Source organism: Sus scrofa, chromosome 7, assembly GCF_054392235.1.
Source record: "Sus scrofa isolate SSC_HxYL_T2T_F1_AM1 chromosome 7, Sscrofa_HxYL_maternal_Yorkshire_Landrace_v2.0, whole genome shotgun sequence".
NCBI lineage: Eukaryota > Metazoa > Chordata > Mammalia > Artiodactyla > Suidae > Sus > Sus scrofa.
This window is the reverse complement of record NC_139389.1, coordinates 662,512-679,577: the sequence shown is the minus strand read 5'-3', so window position 1 is coordinate 679,577 and position 17,066 is coordinate 662,512. Positions and strand designations below refer to the sequence as shown.

General features: G+C 55.5%; 1 long non-coding RNA gene across 14 annotated transcripts in view; it reads left to right on the top strand.

Annotated features, from left to right (window-relative positions):
• Positions 1 to 17,066, top strand: part of LOC102158724 (uncharacterized) — a 135,716-nt gene that overhangs the window by 98,372 nt on the left and 20,278 nt on the right. Inside the window, exons 7-8 of one of the 14 annotated variants that reach the window (XR_014809419.1) lie at positions 11,240 to 13,564; positions 13,678 to 16,156. The exons of 12 other annotated variants lie outside the window; for them this stretch is intronic. This is a non-coding gene — a long non-coding RNA (uncharacterized LOC102158724). Of the gene's footprint in view, positions 1 to 11,239; positions 13,565 to 13,677; positions 16,157 to 17,066 lie in introns of those variants that run through there. One more of the 14 variants, XR_014809423.1, reaches the window with a different exon arrangement.

The following is a 17,066-nucleotide window of genomic DNA, read 5'->3' as shown; positions in this document are numbered from 1 at the left end:
CATCATGGGTCCCCTGGACGGCGCCTTTTGTTCTTGGGGGTTGGCCCCTCCTTTTCCGGAACTTCATGTTTAAAATGGAGAAGACCCACAAAACGCCCCTGAGGCCTGGGGTTGCTGACACCCAACCCACCCTCCCCGACCACGGCTGACCCAGCAAAGTGAAGCTGTACCAGGCCGGCCGGACAGACGGCCGGACAGAGTGGGGCTGCGCAGAGGATGCGAGGGCTCGGGGCCGACCGGGTGGGGTGGAGCTGCGACCACGGATGGAGGCCTGGAGGGGGCGGGGACCGTCCCTGGCACCCTCCCGAGCCCTGGCCGTCGCCACGCCCGTCACTGTGCCTTCAGAGAACAGATCAAAGTCGGAGGGAAGCCGTGCGGTTTATAAAACCCGGGGTTTGTTTGTTGTCATTTTCCCCTGCAGCCCGAGGCGAGCAGCATGGATCTAAAACCACCGAAACTGGGGAGGAGCTGGGCCTGCGCGTGTGGGTCCCAGCGCCCGTCGGTGCCTCTGGGGAGGATGGGGGCGCAGACGGGCCTGGGGTCCGAGGGGAGGGGCTCCAGAGGGGAGACCCTGGCTGGTCCCCCGCTGGACCCAGAGGGCAGAGGTGGATCCCAAGCCAGCAGAGCCAGGCGGGGCACCCACTCAACTCTCTGCTGGCATCTGCCGTGACCCTCACCGGTGCCACATCTGCCAGGTCCCCGACAGCATAGCCATCCTGAACTTAACCCCCTCTCGCAGACAGAGGCTGGGAGCAAAAGGGTGGGCACAGCCCTCCTTCACACAGAATCGGGGAGAAGGGAGATTCGGCGCCTCGGAGGGAACCGGCCGCCAAGCACGAGGGTTCAGGCGAGGGCTCTCCTCAGGGCAGTGACCCTGGCCACTGGCGGGGACCTCAGCTTTCGCTCTCCAGGCCAGAAGCACAGTGAAGCCCCGTGAGCCGTCTGGCCACTGCCCCGGGCCTGGGAAGCCAGCCAGGCCCAGTTCTAACCCGTCCCGTCTGAGCACAGGCTGCAGGCTGTGCCGGGCTTTCCCGAACCTCCGGTCGGTGGGGCGGCCTTGGGCTGGACGTTTGCTCTGCTCTGCTGAGTCCTGAGGACCCTGAGCGGAAGACGTGAGCAGGCACCTCAGCCAGGTCGGCTTAATTGTCCCCACTGAGGTTAATTTGCCATAATTGTTGCTTCGCTGTCGTAACTGCTGCCCGGGGTCTGTTCAGGGAGCTCCGAGGCCCGTCTGCGCAGCTGCTTGCGTGGCACTGGGCTCCGTCTCTGTTGTGCCCCCTTTACTCCTGCTCCCTGCGGGAGCCCGTCGCAGGGCCCTGCCTGCCTGCAGCTCTGGGCACGGTTCTCAGCCCATGACGCCGCCAGGACACTCACTGAGAGGGTGGAGTGAGCGGTGAGGCTCAGGGCGATGGCCTGGCAGCCTTATACCTACCGCGCAACAGCCTGGAAGCCGAGTCTCAGCACCGCAGGGACGCAGACTTGTCAGCAGGTTCACGGATGAGGAAACGGAGGCAGAGGGGGGCACGGCGGCCGCCGTCGCAGAGCAAGGGGCTGGCAGCACTGGCGATGGGCTTCGAGCCCAGAGACATCCTGTAACGGAGTCACTATGGAAGTTAGGGGGCCAAGCTTTTGCTTTCGGATTTTAAGCACCGGAGACGGGAGAAGAAAGGACCCCGTCTCCGATGGCCCTAAATGTCCCCCATGGGTCCCCGACGCTTTCACCATTAGAAGTCCTTTTTAAAAAATTGTCCGTATTATAGACATGCTTTTTTCTCTACTGCTATTCCTGCTACTATGTTTTTCCTTAGATTTTTGTCTATTACATAAAAATATTAATGCAGGTGAACTTAAAAAAAAATGCTTATAGCTGGGGTGACCCCAATAAGCCAAGCTAACTCATTTAACACCCTCATTTTATTATTTATTTATTTATTTTTTATTTATGTATTTTTGTCTTTTTGCCATTTCTTGGCACGTTCCCAAGAGACATATGGAAGTTCTTAGGCTAGGGGTCGAATCGGAGCTGTAGCCGCCAGCCTGCGCCACAGCCACAGCAACACAGGATCCAAGCTGCATCTTTGACCTACACCACAGCTCATGGCAACGCCGGATCGTTAACCCACTGAGCAAGGCCAGGGATCGAACCCGCAACCTCATGGTTCCTAGTCGGATTCGTTAACCACTGCGCCACGACGGGAACTCCACGCCCTCATTTTAAACAAGTCCTCTGTGGATGGAGTTCCCGACGTGGCAAAGAGGAAATGAATTCAACTAGCAACGATGAGGTTGCGGGTTCGATCCCTGGCCTCGCTCATTGGGTTAAGGATCTGGCGTTGCTGCGAGCTGTGGTGTAGGTCACAGATGTGGCTCAGATCTGGCATTGCTGTGGCTGTGGCTGTGGCTGTGGCTGGCAGCTGTAGCTCCAATTTGACCCCTAGCCTGGGACCCTCCATGTGTCACAGGTATGGCTCTAAAAACAAAACAACAACAACAGAAGAATAAACAAGCCCCCTGTTGAAGCGAGCATGTCTTGCCTAGGGGTGGTAACGCCTGCGTATGTTACCCGGAGTCATTGCCCAGCTATTTCATTTCCCTTCCGCCGATTTCTGGGCCCAAAGAAAGTGGCATCTAGGAGGTGTGTCGTTCTGATGAGAAGGTCAGGGGGTCCAGGTACCGTCAGATACGGTTCTGAAGTGGTGCCCTTGGGCAGGATGAAGGAAGTTGGCCCCCAAATGTGGAGAGAACCAGAAGCTCTGTGCCTTTGTCTCCGCTTCCCGGGAGGGGACGGGCAGTGGGAGAGATGGTCCAGGGGCACCCGGATCGTTTTCTTTCCTGTCTCTCGCGCTTAAAATCCAAAAACACTGGACAGGCTTGCGGGACAGCCACTCCCACTGCAGAGCCCACGGCAATAAGATCCTTAGGAGAGGGAGGGACTGGTCTTCTGGATTTCCAGCTTGAGATACAGATATTGGCTTGGAAAGTAATCCGGGTTAAGAATGAAAACAATCTCAGGGGGCTATTAAAATATTTGTTGCATTTTTTTCTAATAAGAGAAAGTGATACACATAAGTAAAGTGGAAATTTTGGAAAATAAAGGCACAAAGGAAATACAAAATAGAAAAATCACTAGCATTTCTACTATTAAGATCTAAATTAAGTGTAATTTATTTCTGTTTCAGATATATACATGAATACGTATATGTACACTTATTTATAAAGGTCCGTCTATCAATTTTGACATATAACTTTTTAAAAATTGAAATAAAATATAGAAAGAGTTGTAACTTGTTTTCATTGAACAAGTAATTGTGAACATTTTCACATGCTTCTAAATATTCTTCTATGATTTGATTTTTGCTGGCTGTAGAAAATTCCATTGCAGGCGAGAAAAACATCCCTTTGCTGGACCTTAAGTTGTTTCTGATATTTGCTATCATGAGCAGTAATATTGATATACTTTCTTCTTTTGCACATATCTGATTGTTTCCTAAGATGAAATTCTGGAAGTAGAAGCATTAAGTGCAATGATATAAATATTATTTTGATATGTTTTGACACACGGGGTCCATACTCCTTGAAGGCCTGTTGCGGTTGCTGAGTTCTCTCTCTCTCTCTCTCTCTCACACACACACACACACACACACACACACACGCACACACACACACCCCTTTGTCCAAAGAAAGGAAGAAGAATAACACCTAGGGGTTAACGGTGTTTTATCTGAAAGCACGTTTACAGCAGGTATGTGGAGACTTCAGTCTCCTCTCGGAGCCAAACAGGATTTGCATGTTGATTTCTCGACGTTACGTGATACCATTTGTTCTTTCTGGCTTTGTACCCAAGCAAACAAATTCTGGACAGAGGCCAAGCAAGGAGGCAGCAGGAAGGGTGGGGGTCGAGGGGTGGGGGTGGGGAGAAGAGGCCCCTTCTTCCTGGGCTCCTGCGACAGGGCCGGCCAGGGGCGCGTGTGCGCACGCAGGAAGTGGAGCGGGTCCCTGGGGCCCGCCTGGCCTCGCGTGGCCCCGGGGCCGGTCCCCAGAGGCCATCTCACCCGCGGTGCTCTGCTGTGCCTGCCGGTCCTGCTGCCCACGGAGACCGGAGGAGAATCCTCGGCGGACCCTCGCTCCGCCACCCTGTTCCTCACGCTGTGGCGTCAAGCACGTGACCTGCGGGCGTCCAGAGTCACGGCTGCCTGATACCTTAATGTGCCATGGGGGCCTCCTCGGCCCGCGGCTGGGAGAACCTGGGGTGGGAAACGGAGCACCTGGTGCAGGTGGGTGGCTCCTCCCCCCCAGAAGGCCACTGTCGGTGTCCCTTGGTCCTCGTGATTCCTCTGAGGTCCGCGGACCAGAGCAGGAGCAGGGCACATGCTCTTCGGGCTGTGCCGCCATCTGGGCCATGCTGACCAGGCTCCAGACTGGACGGGAAAAGTGGGGCTGGCAGGTGCGGGGGCCGGGGAGTGCCGGAACCCCTGTTTATCTGAATCTCCGTAGAGGCTGATTCCGGAGACAGCGACTCCTGGGTGCGGTCCCCGATGCGCTCAGGTCTGCTGAACTCCCGGGGCGAGGCCGTTCTACAGGCAAGGGCGGGGGATGGAGGAACTGGGCACCCAAGAGACACATCCATTTGTCCTCCCAGGGTCCCAGCCTTGAGTGACAACCCCTGGCTGTTCGTTAGGCATTTTACAAAAACCTGTTTATTTAAACACCCAAATGCTTGTAGACCGACCGGCCACCATCCCTGTAGGACAGTGGCGGATGGATCTTGTTGCCCCAAGACTGTGTCAGAAAGAACCTGACCTTCCCGCGTCTCTCACCAGCCCCGACTGGGGCCCCACGGATGCAGGTCCTGCGTGTGGTCGGTTGTTTTCTGCTGGGAGTCAGGCTGTGTCTGGCTGTCGCCTACCTGCAGGGGACAGAGGCAGCCCGAGCTCGGTGGTGGCCACTGGGCTGCTTTCTTGGCTGTCCTCCACGCCGCGGATGGCCCCTGAGCTCAGCATGTTCTGTCTTCCCCACCGGCTGGGACAGGCGTGTTTTCAAGGCCCGCTTCGGAGGGGGCAGACCTCATCTCTCACGTGGCCTCCGCGGTGCAGTGTCTGCTCACAACCCCAGCTCGCCCCTCGGGAGGCGCCCCCACCCCCTCCGCATCTCGGCTGGGAGCCTTGGCCGACCCCACCCCCAACCTTGAAGCTGCCCTTTAACTCGAATAAAGACACCGTTCCACACCTCCTCACCCATTTGATGTTTCGTCTGAATCCCGGGAAAGCGTCTAGCTTACAATTTTTAAATTAAGATGCCTGTATTTGAAGAGGTGGTGACAACAGGGCTCGGGGAAGGATTTGGGTCCAGGTTTCAATCAGGTCACAACATCAAGTCAGGGTCTGCAGAAGTCCAATTACTCACAGGAACAGAGGCACACTGACTCGGAGGGGACCCCCGAGTCGCCAGGACACCCAGGGCTTCTTCCCAGCAGGCAGATGGAACCCTGAGGGGTTCCCCAGGGCTTGTCACCCTGTCTCTGGTGGCGTCAGGGTTCTGGCTAGTAATCTAGAGCACCGCGGGGCACCTGCCAACACTCGGTCCAAGGGGGGACCCAGGCCGTGTACCCCGAGGGCAGTCCCGAGAGCCCGCCACCCTCAGCCGGGAGGCCCTGGTCTGAGGCTGTGCCTCCAGGAGGCAACGCGCACAATGCACCTGTCTCGCCGAAGACGGAACCCGCCCTGCCATCCAAGTGGGAACGGATCTCTCTCTGCTCTGTGGTCCGTGTTTCCAGCTCAGTTCTTTTCTTCCCTTGTTCGTTCTTGCCCAGGTTTCCTTTCACTATTCGCGGCTTTTGCACCAGGAGGCTGGTCTTCCCCAGATCTTACCATTTATGGGATCAGATGGGCTGCCTCCTTCTCACAGATGGGTCGCCTCCTCTGGCCATCGGTTGGCTCCACCTGCCCACTGTCCACGCCATCCGCCTGCAGCTGCGGTTGCGTGGGCCCCGTGCTTCCACTTCACCAGCGGTGACCGTGGTCCCCCACTTGCTGTCTGTCAACTGTGTACTCGCCTATTTGTCTATCACTTACTCTTCTGTTCACCATCTGTCATCTGTCATCTGTCAACTCTCTACTCCATCCGTCCAGCATCTATTTCTATCCATCCATCCATCCTCTATCCATCCCCTCTCTCTCTAGCTGTATGTCATCTTTGTCTGTCTGCTATAGACAGTTTGAAATGAGGTATGGCATTTGCTTTGACTGTCCTATAGAAGCACAGGTAGAAATGATAAAGAGTCACCAATGGACAGATAAGAAGGGGACAAATTGTGCAGGGTGTCGCATGGCAGTCTGCACGGCAGGTGAAGACTTTTGGACTTTACGCAGAAGCGTCTGGAGAAGAGGTTAAAGCTTTTTGCCTTTGAAGTGCTAGAACCAGATTAAGTTTCCTAAAGACCTCTCTGGATGCAGTGTGGAGAGTGGCTTTTGCTGGCACATGACCCCAGGGAGAATGGCGGGGCAGCTTGGCTTATTTCAGGTGGGAAAGAATGATGGCCTGAGAGTGGTCCTGGAGAAGGAGAGAGACACAGAATCAGGAGATGCGAAGATGGCTGGCGGAACTCGCTGGCTGATTGGGTGTGGAGAGAGACGGAGAGAGGTGTCAGCGGTGACCCTGTGTCTCTGGCGCTAACGGCTGTGAAAAGACCTGGGTGTGACTGGAATGGGGACACCAAAGAAAGACACGCTTGGACTGCACGATGACGAGCTCAGTTTGGGACCAACGGAACTTGGGCTGTTTGTGACGCAGAGCTGGCGTTGTTTGGGGGCTAACTGGTACACGGCTTTGCAGCTCAGTAGAGACATTGGGGATGAAATTGGCGTCTTCGGTTTACAGCTGACAGTCCAGATGATGGTGGGGCCCTGGAACGGAGGCAGGCCACTCCGTGGGACAGCATCGCACGGACAGCCCGACCTCTGAGTACTTTCCACATCAACAGTCCAGTATTGTCTACCTCTAAAGCGTTAGGAAACGAGACCCCTGTCCCTGTCTCTCTTGGCGTCATACCTGACACCTAGCAGAAAATTTAACAGGAGATTAAACAACTTTCTCATTTACACTTGCAACTCACACACCCACATTTTTCTGCAAGCTAAGGAGTCAGAAGGGTGTTCAGATGTCAGCCCTGCACGAGCCTGCGGGAGACTTAAACCCGAGTGCAGGGAAATTCGTCTCCTCTGGTGGTGTGCGGGGCTGCGACTCAAACACAGGGCCCTCGACGGCGTTTTGGAATGTTTTCACTTTTCACTCCGCGACACTGAACTTGCTTATTACTTGGAACGTCCTGTGATTTCCCAGCTCCGTGGATATCTTTCTGAGTTTCTTAAGCTATGTTCTTGTATTGGCCAGAACTCCCCTACTGGCCAAGCCTAATTTATACATTGATTTTTTTTGGGGGGGGCGCACCCGTGGCACATGGAGGTTCCCAGGCTAGGGGTCGAATCGGAGCTGTGGCTGCCGGTCTACACCACAGCCACAGCAACGCCAGATCCAGGCAGAATCTGCGACTTACACCACAGCTCACGGCAACACGGATCCTTAACCCACTGAGCGAGGTCAGGGATTGAACCCACAACCTCATGGTTCCTAGTTGGGTTCATTTCCCCTGCACCACGACGGGAACTCCTATACGGTGATTTTTTGGTTACCTATTGCTGTGAAGGTGGACTTTTGAGGACTTGGCCCCAGTTTCTCTTCGTGGTGGTAGAGCGTGACCTTTGGCTTCAGACAGGCTTTGTCTGGAGCCCAGCAGGCACAGCCTTTCTCGTCCCTGACACCGGGCTTCTGCGTCCAACACCTGAGGGTGAAACTGGCTGTAGCGCGTTGTTACGAGGCCTGAAGTTGACAGTGCAAGGACGTGCTTGGCACAGTGGCACTCGGTTCACAGTCATGGTTCTGGTGGCCCTGTGTGCTCCGAGCCGTTGGGTGACCCGCCCGGTTCTCACAGCGCTTTCTGGGACCTGTGCTTTGCACGGGCCTCACGGGGAGGCGTCGCATTCAAAGACGAGGAAACCCCAGCTGGTGGCCTCAAGGAACCCCTTGCCCTGCTCCCCCCCATTTGCTGTGGGGCCCACTCCTCCCCCGCCCAGGGGACACCCTCTCTAACCTCTGGACCTTCTAGAATCTGCCAGGGGACGGCCTCCTCTCCCCTGGGGCCACCTGCAGCTCTTTGTTCAGGCCTCGGTCAGAGAAAACCCAACAGCCAACTTGGGAAAAGAACATTTGGCCAGAACTTGGCAACAATAACCCCCTCGGTGCCAGAATCCTCGTTCACAGTGTGGACGGCTCAGATGGCACTTAATTAAGGCATCTTCCTATAAAGTCTCAGCAGTGCGCTGATTTCTCCTGGCGGCGGCTGGCGGTGCTGTCTCCAAGGCAACCGGACTTCCAGGCACGCAGAGGAGGGAAACGGCGTGTCCCCCGTGTGGCTGTCCGCTCGCAGCCCCTGTCCTCCCCGTGCCAGTGGGGAAGCCTGACCCCCGTGCACACTCGGAGTTGGTCACCCAGCACCTCCTCCCACCGGACACACGGCGGGCAGGCCTGTGATGGGAACACTGCCTCCTATTTGGGGCAGCCAGGACCCGTGTGCCGTGTCAGACCCTCGAAGTCCTCATCTCACTTAATCTGCACAATTCCCTGAGCGGGGAGCCAGCCTTCCCGCGGAAACGATGGGTGGAGAAAGCGAGGCTCAGAGAGGTCCCGTTGAACCCATCAGAGTGGAGAGCCGTCTGGAGGACCTGTTTGCTGCCAAAGCCCGTGACCTTGAAGTAAAGGTGCCACTGAGCTTTCAGGTGGAGAACACACCTCCAGGAAAAGATGCCTTTCTCCAGCTCCATGCTCGCCCTTGGGCTTCTGTGTCCTGAGCAGAAGCACCAGGAATGAGACGCAGGGGAGGGCCAGGACTGCCTGCCCCTCAGCGGCTGGGGGTGCCGGGTGAAATATTTACTTGCATTCTCTCCTGCTTTTGAGGCGCCACAGAAGTTAACTTACATAGAGACACGGTCTCTTAGCCCCAGCACTGCACACCTTTGAAGATAAAAGTAGAAGCTGCCTGAGTGTTGTAAACTGGAACAAAGAAGAACAGGAGCTGCGCTGGTTGGTGGCTCTTAGAAATAAAGGTTTCCCACGTTGTCCGTTTCCAGGCAGGTCTGTACCCTGGGGGAGGAGCATGGGTGTTTGCAGCAGGATCTTCTGCACACAGAGTGTTTTTAGCACATACTTACAGCTTCGTCCGCTCTGCTTTAGATAAGTAGAATAGACTAAATTCCTTATTTGGCCTTCATTTAAAAGATGTTTTTCTATGTCTGGAATTGGGCAACGATTTTCTTGCAAAGATGTCATTCCAGCGTCTTCTGTATTCCATTGTTTTCTCTTTTGAAAAGTCAGCTGAAAGTACAAGTTTTGCCTCTTGCGTGTGAGGTGCCCTCTCTTTGCCGACTGTTTTAAGGTTCTTTTTGGTCTTGGTTTTCAGCATGTTGACGGGGTCAGCACAAGGCAACCTTGATGCCTCTAATGGGCGTCTCCCTACTTTGCATCTATCCTGCTTCAATTCTGTAGCTTCTTAAACCTGCGGGTTCATGTTTTTACCATTTGAGGACCCTCCTGGCCAATTCCTCTTTGAATATTGCTTCTGCTCCTTTATCTCCTTCTCCTCCCCTGGAACTCAAATTACATGGATGTCACGCCTTTCCACCGTATCACCATCGTGTTTCTTATGCTCTCTGATATTTTCCATCATTTTCCTCTCTCTTTTTTATTTATTTATTTATTTATTTTGTTTGTTTGTTTTTTGTCTTTTTGCCATTTCTTGGGCTGCTCCCGCGGCATATGGGAGGTTCCCAGGCTAGGGGTCCAATTGGAGCTGTAACCACCAGCCTATGCCAGGGCCACAGCAACTCGGGATCCGAGCCGCGTCTGCGACCTACACCACAGCTCACGGCAACGCCAGATCGTTAACCCACTGAGCAAGGCCAGGGATCGAACCTACAACCTCATGGTTCCTAGTCGGGTTCATTAACCACTGCACCACGACAGGAACTCCCCATTTTCCTCTCTTTGGTCAGTCTCTCTACAAACCTGCTCTCCCTCCTTCGTCCCTGCTGCTCTGCTGAGTTCACTGTGGAGTGGTGCTGCAGTTCTCATTTTGTATGTCATTTCCAGCATGTTTTTCCTTGCCTCACCCACAGCATGTAGAAGTTCCTGGGCCAGGGATTGAACCTGAGCCACAGCAGTGATAAAGCCAGATCCTTAACCACTGCATCGCAAAATAACTCCCAATTTCTAACATTTTTATTTTTTACAGATTAAAAAAAAAAATAGTTCTCTATCCTTGTCGTCTATTCTCTTAACTATTCATCAAAGCTATTTGAAAATTCTATCTGATGATAACAACCCCTAGGTCACCTGAGGGCTGTCTCTATACTTTTCTCTTAGTTGTCATTCGCCCTGTTTGGTGGCCTGCCTGATCGTTTATGACAGGATGCTGGATCTTGTGCTTAAAGACTGTTGATTCTCTGAATGATGCTAATATCTTCATCTTTCAGAGGATTTGCTTTCCTCCTAATAGACAGTCCTATGGGGGCGGGTCAGGTTCCATCAGGACTGAGGTAGCCCAGTTCCCTGGGAACAGGCCTGGCCCTTGGCTGTCTTTTCTCTCTGGTACACGCGGTTTGAGGCAGCTCTGCTCAGTCCGTAGCCAACCTCCCCCTCTGGCACAGGTTGTAGGGCTGCAAACCTCGAGGCTGAGGGCACCGCGGGACACGAGCTCACTTCGCCGTAGTCTCTGTTTCTCCCAGTTCTCAGCCTCTGCAGACCTTCGGCTTTGGGAGCCCTGGGCTGCAGTGTGACACCGACGGCCGTCCTGAGGCTGCTTCTGTGCGTGCGGGGGTGTCTTCAGGACACACCAGCACTTGGGAGGAGGGAACAACATCTGTGCCCTCAGCTTCAAGCCCTGGCTGCCCATCATCGTTCAGCAGCTTGTTTCGTGTTTTGTCCCGATTTTCTACTTGTTCTCAGCCCGCCGGTGGAGTTGACACCAGCCTCTCCATGAGAGGAGGAAACCAAAGTCCCGGAGCAATAGTTTTTGAGTTAGAAGCTTTCTTTCCTTCCTTTGGTTTCGTTAACCGACTCAGATAGTGAAATACATGTAACCTGGGTCATGGCACTGAAACCGAAATGGGAAAAACCGGTTTCTCCCCAGAACCGACAGAGAGGACGGCTCTTCTGTCCTGATCGTGCATCTGCTACGCAGGCGCTCCCGTCACTGCCCGTCTGACTGTCAGGCTTGAAGGACGCAGAGAGCGATCGCCTGATTCCGCCCGATTCTGCATTCGTTCCAGGCGGGGCTGAGAAATGCACCTGAAGTAAAATCTCGCGGCATCGGCACAGCACCGCTCCCGGCCGCGGCGGCGCCGGGTCTTCAACCCACTGAGGCCTGGGCAGACGTCAGTGCCCCGCGGAGCCACAGCCAGGCCAGCTTGGCTGCCCGCCCTTCAGCCCGGTGTGCACGGTGCCCGGAGTGGATTTCAAGAGTTTTCTAGGAGGAACGAGAAATGCGCTTTGTTCCCAGAGGCGGCTCTTACCCAGTGGCGTGCGCGTCCATCCTGCCGCCAGCAGGAGTCGGGACAGGGCCTGTGCTGGCGGTTTGCGCAGCTGGGCCCCCGGGGAGGTGAGCGGGCAGGGTGCACGGTCCTGGTGACCTTAGCAAGCGCAAACCCAGTCTACCGAGCTTTTCTAGGTTAACCTGACCTAAAAATAACACTCTCTTCTCTTATTAATAGGCTAGTTCTCACCCAGTGTTTTGCTGTGGGCTCAGGGCCTCAGAGTGAACCGCACTTTGATGACAGGGCGGGTCCGGTTGTGCTGACTCACTGGGGACGGGCTGGGCACCGAGCTGTGGTCTGTCCTGGTCTCAGCCGAGACAGGGCTCGCCAGCTCCCAGGTCCTGCTGTCATGCAGGAGGGCTGGGGCTTCTCCACTCCGCCTGGCGCCGGAGCAGGGCCGAAAAAACATCTGCAATATAGTTTTTTGGAGTTTCCTGGTGGCCTAGTGGTTAAGCATTCGGGGTTGTCACTGCTGTGGCACGGGTTCGATCTCCGCCCCAGGGAACTTCCACATGCCATGGGTGTGACCAACCCCCCCAAAAAAGTTTTTCTCTCTTCCAGTCCCACGAGGAGGTTTTGTCCCATTGTCAGTCCAGGTCACGAGCGCGAAGGAAGGACAGCAGGTTCCGGACACGTGCCCGGCGTCCTCCTTTCTCCGGGGCATCTCTGCAGGCCACGGCCAGGCCCTTCTCTCTTCGAGTGGATCTCTCGCTCTCGCTCTCTTTTTCATTTTAAGAGCCCCTCGGAGCTCCCAGGCTCCTGTCACTTTATTTTGAAGCTGTCTGGGTGAGGGAGGAAGCAGCCTCTGCCGGCCCGGCTCGGCCTCAGAGAAGCAGGGATGTAGTGCAGGCCTCTGGGGATCCATTCCTTGTCACCCACACGTGGCAGGGCCTCCAGTCCCCGGGCAGGACTCTCAGACCACAGCTGGGACCTGCCCTGAGGCTCCCGGTCCTGGTCCAGCCTCTCGCACCTGCCAGGAGCCCCTTCCGCATCACAGTTCTGCATGCTGATGCTCTTGCCAGCGAGGACTCTGCCCTCGCCTTCCCCGGGCTTCTCAGCTGTCCGGACAGCTGTGCACACACCGCACCAACATCCGCCCGTCCACCATCCGTGTTGAGATCTCCCGTGAGCAGAGCTCTCATCCCAGGCTTTCCTCCGGGTCACCCTTGGCCCGGTCAGCATGCCTAGGGTGGCCGGTGGCTGGTGGCCTGTGGATGGGAGACCAGGCCCTGAGCATGGCAGGTGCGTGAGCCCTGGGAAAGGCCGTGTTGGCCCAGAGCCGTGAGTCTGCCCCAGGAGCTGTGGAGCCAAGCATGTATTGCTAGATGGGCCTGCTCCATGCACTTCTCGGAACCTCACAAATGGTCCAGCTCTGGCTGAGGGGCCCTCTGTGTGGAGCCTGAGCTGGAGCGCCGCTGGGGCTCTTGGGCCGAGCCTGTGTCCTGACCTCTGGGCAAAGGCTCGGTCCTGGAAGAGGAGTTGAGAGCAGGGGACCCAGTGGACGCACCTGGGTGACATGGGAGAGGTGAGGCTGTGGGACAGGCCACAAGAAATGTGGGTGACAGGAGCACACAGGCACAGTTGGCTGTGGCTGTGGCACATGGACGCCAGGGTAGCTCTGGGGCAGAGTGGTCGGGATACCCAGCCTCTGCCCACAGGTGCAGTAGCACCCCGACCCCCAGGCACCTGGAGGCACAGTCACTCTCAGCTGAGAATCTGCTGGGAGGGGACAGTTTGCGGATGAGAAGAATCCAGTGCTTTTAAATTGCGCATTAACCAAATTCACTCTTGCACATACACTACAGACGTACCGAACCATCAACCAAGCAGCAAACAAAAGTTCCATCCAAACGCCCCGTCCAGGCGCAAAGGCTGAGCCCCCACCCGTGTTCAGCTCCCTGTGGTTCCTATGTCGCGCTGAGGTGGGTGAGCGAGAAAGGGGGGCTCTTCCTGGGACTGTGTCCTTCCCTCGGTTCCCCCTTCATTTATTTTCATTGGCTGGACCTCATTCAGCCAAACCTTGTGCATTTGCCAGGAAACCGTGGATGCCTGCGGAACTGGCAGCGGCAGCATTTAAGGCCCCGACCATGCCATCTCAAGTGTTTGGGGGTCTCCGGTCACTGTGGTTTCAGGAGAACAGTCCACAGATTTGTTCTGTTTTACTGACCAAAGTGAAACAAAATCAGAGAAGAAACTCTGCCACGAGAGACTCTCCAACACCAGGAAACTGCCTGTAACTGACGGAGTCAGAGAGACGTTGTCACCGGGTGGGACTGGGGGGCCTGAGCTGGAAGCAAACTTGGGAAGCAGGTCCTGGACTCCCGAGGGGGCGGGGCTGAGGCAGGGGGCGCTGGGCCGGGTGGGGGGCTCGGGGAGTAGGGGCGGCTGGGCTGCTGCTGGGGGTGGGTGGACAGAGCCTGGAACAGAGGTTCCCAGAGCCAAGCTCCCCCGGGAGAGCCAGGGAGACGGAGGTTACTTTCCTTGACCGCTGAGGGACACGTGCAGCCTGAGCACAGGTGCCTGAGGCCCCTCCTCTTCCTCAGCTGCCTGGCTGCGGGGGCTGGGGCGGGGGGTCAGGGGCTGGGCTGAACCCAGAGGCCTTAGAACAGGTCCCGGCAGGAGCGGGGGCGACTCCATTCCAGCCTGTCCCCAGTAGAGTCTCCCTTCACCCCCTGCCCTGTGATCCAGGTAAAGCAATAGTGCGACTGCCGGCTTTTCTCATCAGAGGTGATTTGCTGACATCAGCACAGCCTTTGATCTCATGGAGATGCAAGAGAGGCCACGAGGGTACCTGGGGCTGCAGGGGAGGCGCCAGGGACGGGGGAGGGGCTTCGAGGAGCAGGAGGCCCAATCCCCTGTGGCTCAGAGTCCCCAGCTGTCATGCCTGGAGAGCTGGCCTTGCCACCCCGTCCTCTGCTCAGGACGATGGGGCTTCTCGGGGGCTCTTTGGAAACTATCCTGAATTTCAGGACCAGCTCTTGGGGGCCTTGTGCCATCTCCAGCGGGGACCCGTCTCCAGGGGGGCTGCAGGTGGTCCTGAGCGATGGCCCTGCCTGGGGGGTCCACTTTGCTGGCAGCTGCGGAGACGACTGTTCCGGGCAGTGTTTGCTTTGTCTGAATGATGAAGACTCAGACCTTGTTCTTTGCTGCTGCTGCCTCGAAGCATCTCATCAAAGGCCTCTTGGAAACCCCGTCACTTGGCCAATCAGCTGTTGATGATGCAACACAACACGGGCAGCGGTTCTTGGGGTCTAAACCCTCCCCCAAATCACAAACACGCCGCACTCAGGCCTGAGTCGTCCGCGAAGCTGAACAGTGTACCAATCCCTTGCCAGGCAAGGCTCCCGTCACCAACAGCAGAGGGACCGCGGGCTGGGGCATCGCGGCCTGCGGGGTGCATCTGTCCCCCAGGGCGGTGCTGAGTGCGGATGAGCGGGGGCCTCCGGGCGCTGGCCGGGGTGGAGACTGCGCTCTGGCCTCTTGGCTCCATCGTGGTCTCTTCGCTCCGTTCGTGGAAAGCACCTAAAAATCCTAGAATTGGGACTTTGAAGAGAAGATGAGGCAGGACTCGTTGGGTTCCTTACATCTTCTATTGCTCACGGTTTATGTTCGTTCAGCCACCAGCCCCTCTTGGGCACCAGTTCTGGCGCTTGATTCAGAAACACAAGTCCTTGGAGAAGCGCTTGCAGCCAGAACCGGAAACAAACTGTGGTCATTACAGAGCAGCATGACAAGCGACGCTGTGACACCCCGACACGGGCCCTCAGGAGGGGCGGTGGGGGACGAGGAGGCTTCACGCAGAGACTGGAAGGAGCAGAAGGGTGAGGCTGGGTCAGTCCCGCGGTCCCATTTGTCCTGGCTGTCCAATCAGGCAGCTCCCCCCGTGGAGAGTGCGGCTTCTCTCGTTTTCAGAAAGCGCCTCTGCCCGTATCATTTTTCATGACCACGAGCTTATCCGATGCCGAGTCAACTGGTTTCCACATTAGTTATCTGGCTTGTTCCCTGCCATCCGGTTAGCTGACTGCATTTGTGCAATAAACCAGTGGCCTGGGGTCTGATGGTGTATATGCAGGGATTTGGACGAAGTTAAATGGCTCTACCTTGACCTACCTGCAAAAGAGAGGATTTGGTAATTAAATTATCAGTTAAGGAAAGTTACAGCATTTGATTTTATAACTTTTATAATTTATTTTCTATTTTTTGCTTTTTAGGGCTGCACCCGTGGCATATGGAGGTTCCCAGGCGGGGGTCAAATCAGAGCTGTAGCCGCTGGCCTACACCAGAGTCACAGCAATGCCAGATCCGAGCCGAGTCTACGACCTACACCACAGCTCACTGCAGCACTGGATCCTTAACCCACTGTGCAGGGCCAGGGATTGAACCTGTGTCCTCATGGATCCTAGTTGGGTTCGTTTCCATTGAGCCACGAAGGGAACCCCTGCTTTTACAACTTTTAAAGTGAACTAATTGCCTGATGTTCCCTGTAAGTGTCCGTTTACTTTTCAAAATAAAAATATGATTTATACGTTTTCCTAAAGAGCTAGGATTTAACTTTCCTATTATTTAACTTTCAAACTGAATTGATTTTTTAAAAGTCTGTAAGACTTACCAAATGACCCCAGTGTAGGTTAGAGTCATTTGAACTTTTTATTGAGTTATGGCAGCAAAATGGCTCCAATAAGGTCTGGAGTCTGTTGATGGAAGAGAATTTTCTTGAACTTTCCAAGGAGGTGAGCCCCTTTGAGAATCAGCTGAACGTTACCAGCTTCTCAGAAAAACGCATGGGCACAGACGCTGGGCAGGCCGTCTGGGAGGATTTGTGACAGGGCATGAGCCTCACTGTTTCTTCCCATCTCCCACCCGCGCACAGAGCCTGGGGCAGACGCTGGCTCCCTTTTCCTTTGTTCTCCACCATTCCTTCCTGATGTTCCAGGGCCTCCGGCCGAAGGGTCCCCAGGGGAGAATCATGAGAATCCTGGTGTCTGCAGAATAACGAGTCGACGCTGGAAAAACCAGCAGCCTCACGGCGACCCCGTCCAGACTCACTTCATCCTCGGTGCTGGTGGCTGAGCCTGAGAGCAGGCGCGTGCAGTGACGACGATGGTCCTGGGCTTGAACAGAGACTGGATCCTGGAGTCTGTTACCTGCGCTGCACTCCTCCTACTTCCTTGCTGGTGGAACCACAAAAAGGAATGGGGAGGAGTTGGCCCAGGTACTTAATTTTCCAGGAAGACGCATTTGTCACATGATAGGCCCACTTCAAGCCAATTAGACATAAGCCTGAAGCTGTGTGGGGCTCTGGGAATGCTCCTTCTTTCCTGATAAAAGTGGACAGGTGTGGCTGGTGTGGTCTTTTCTTCTTTATGCCTTGAATGTGAATGTGATGGTTGGAGCTGCAGCAACTATTTTGCAACCACGAGAGAA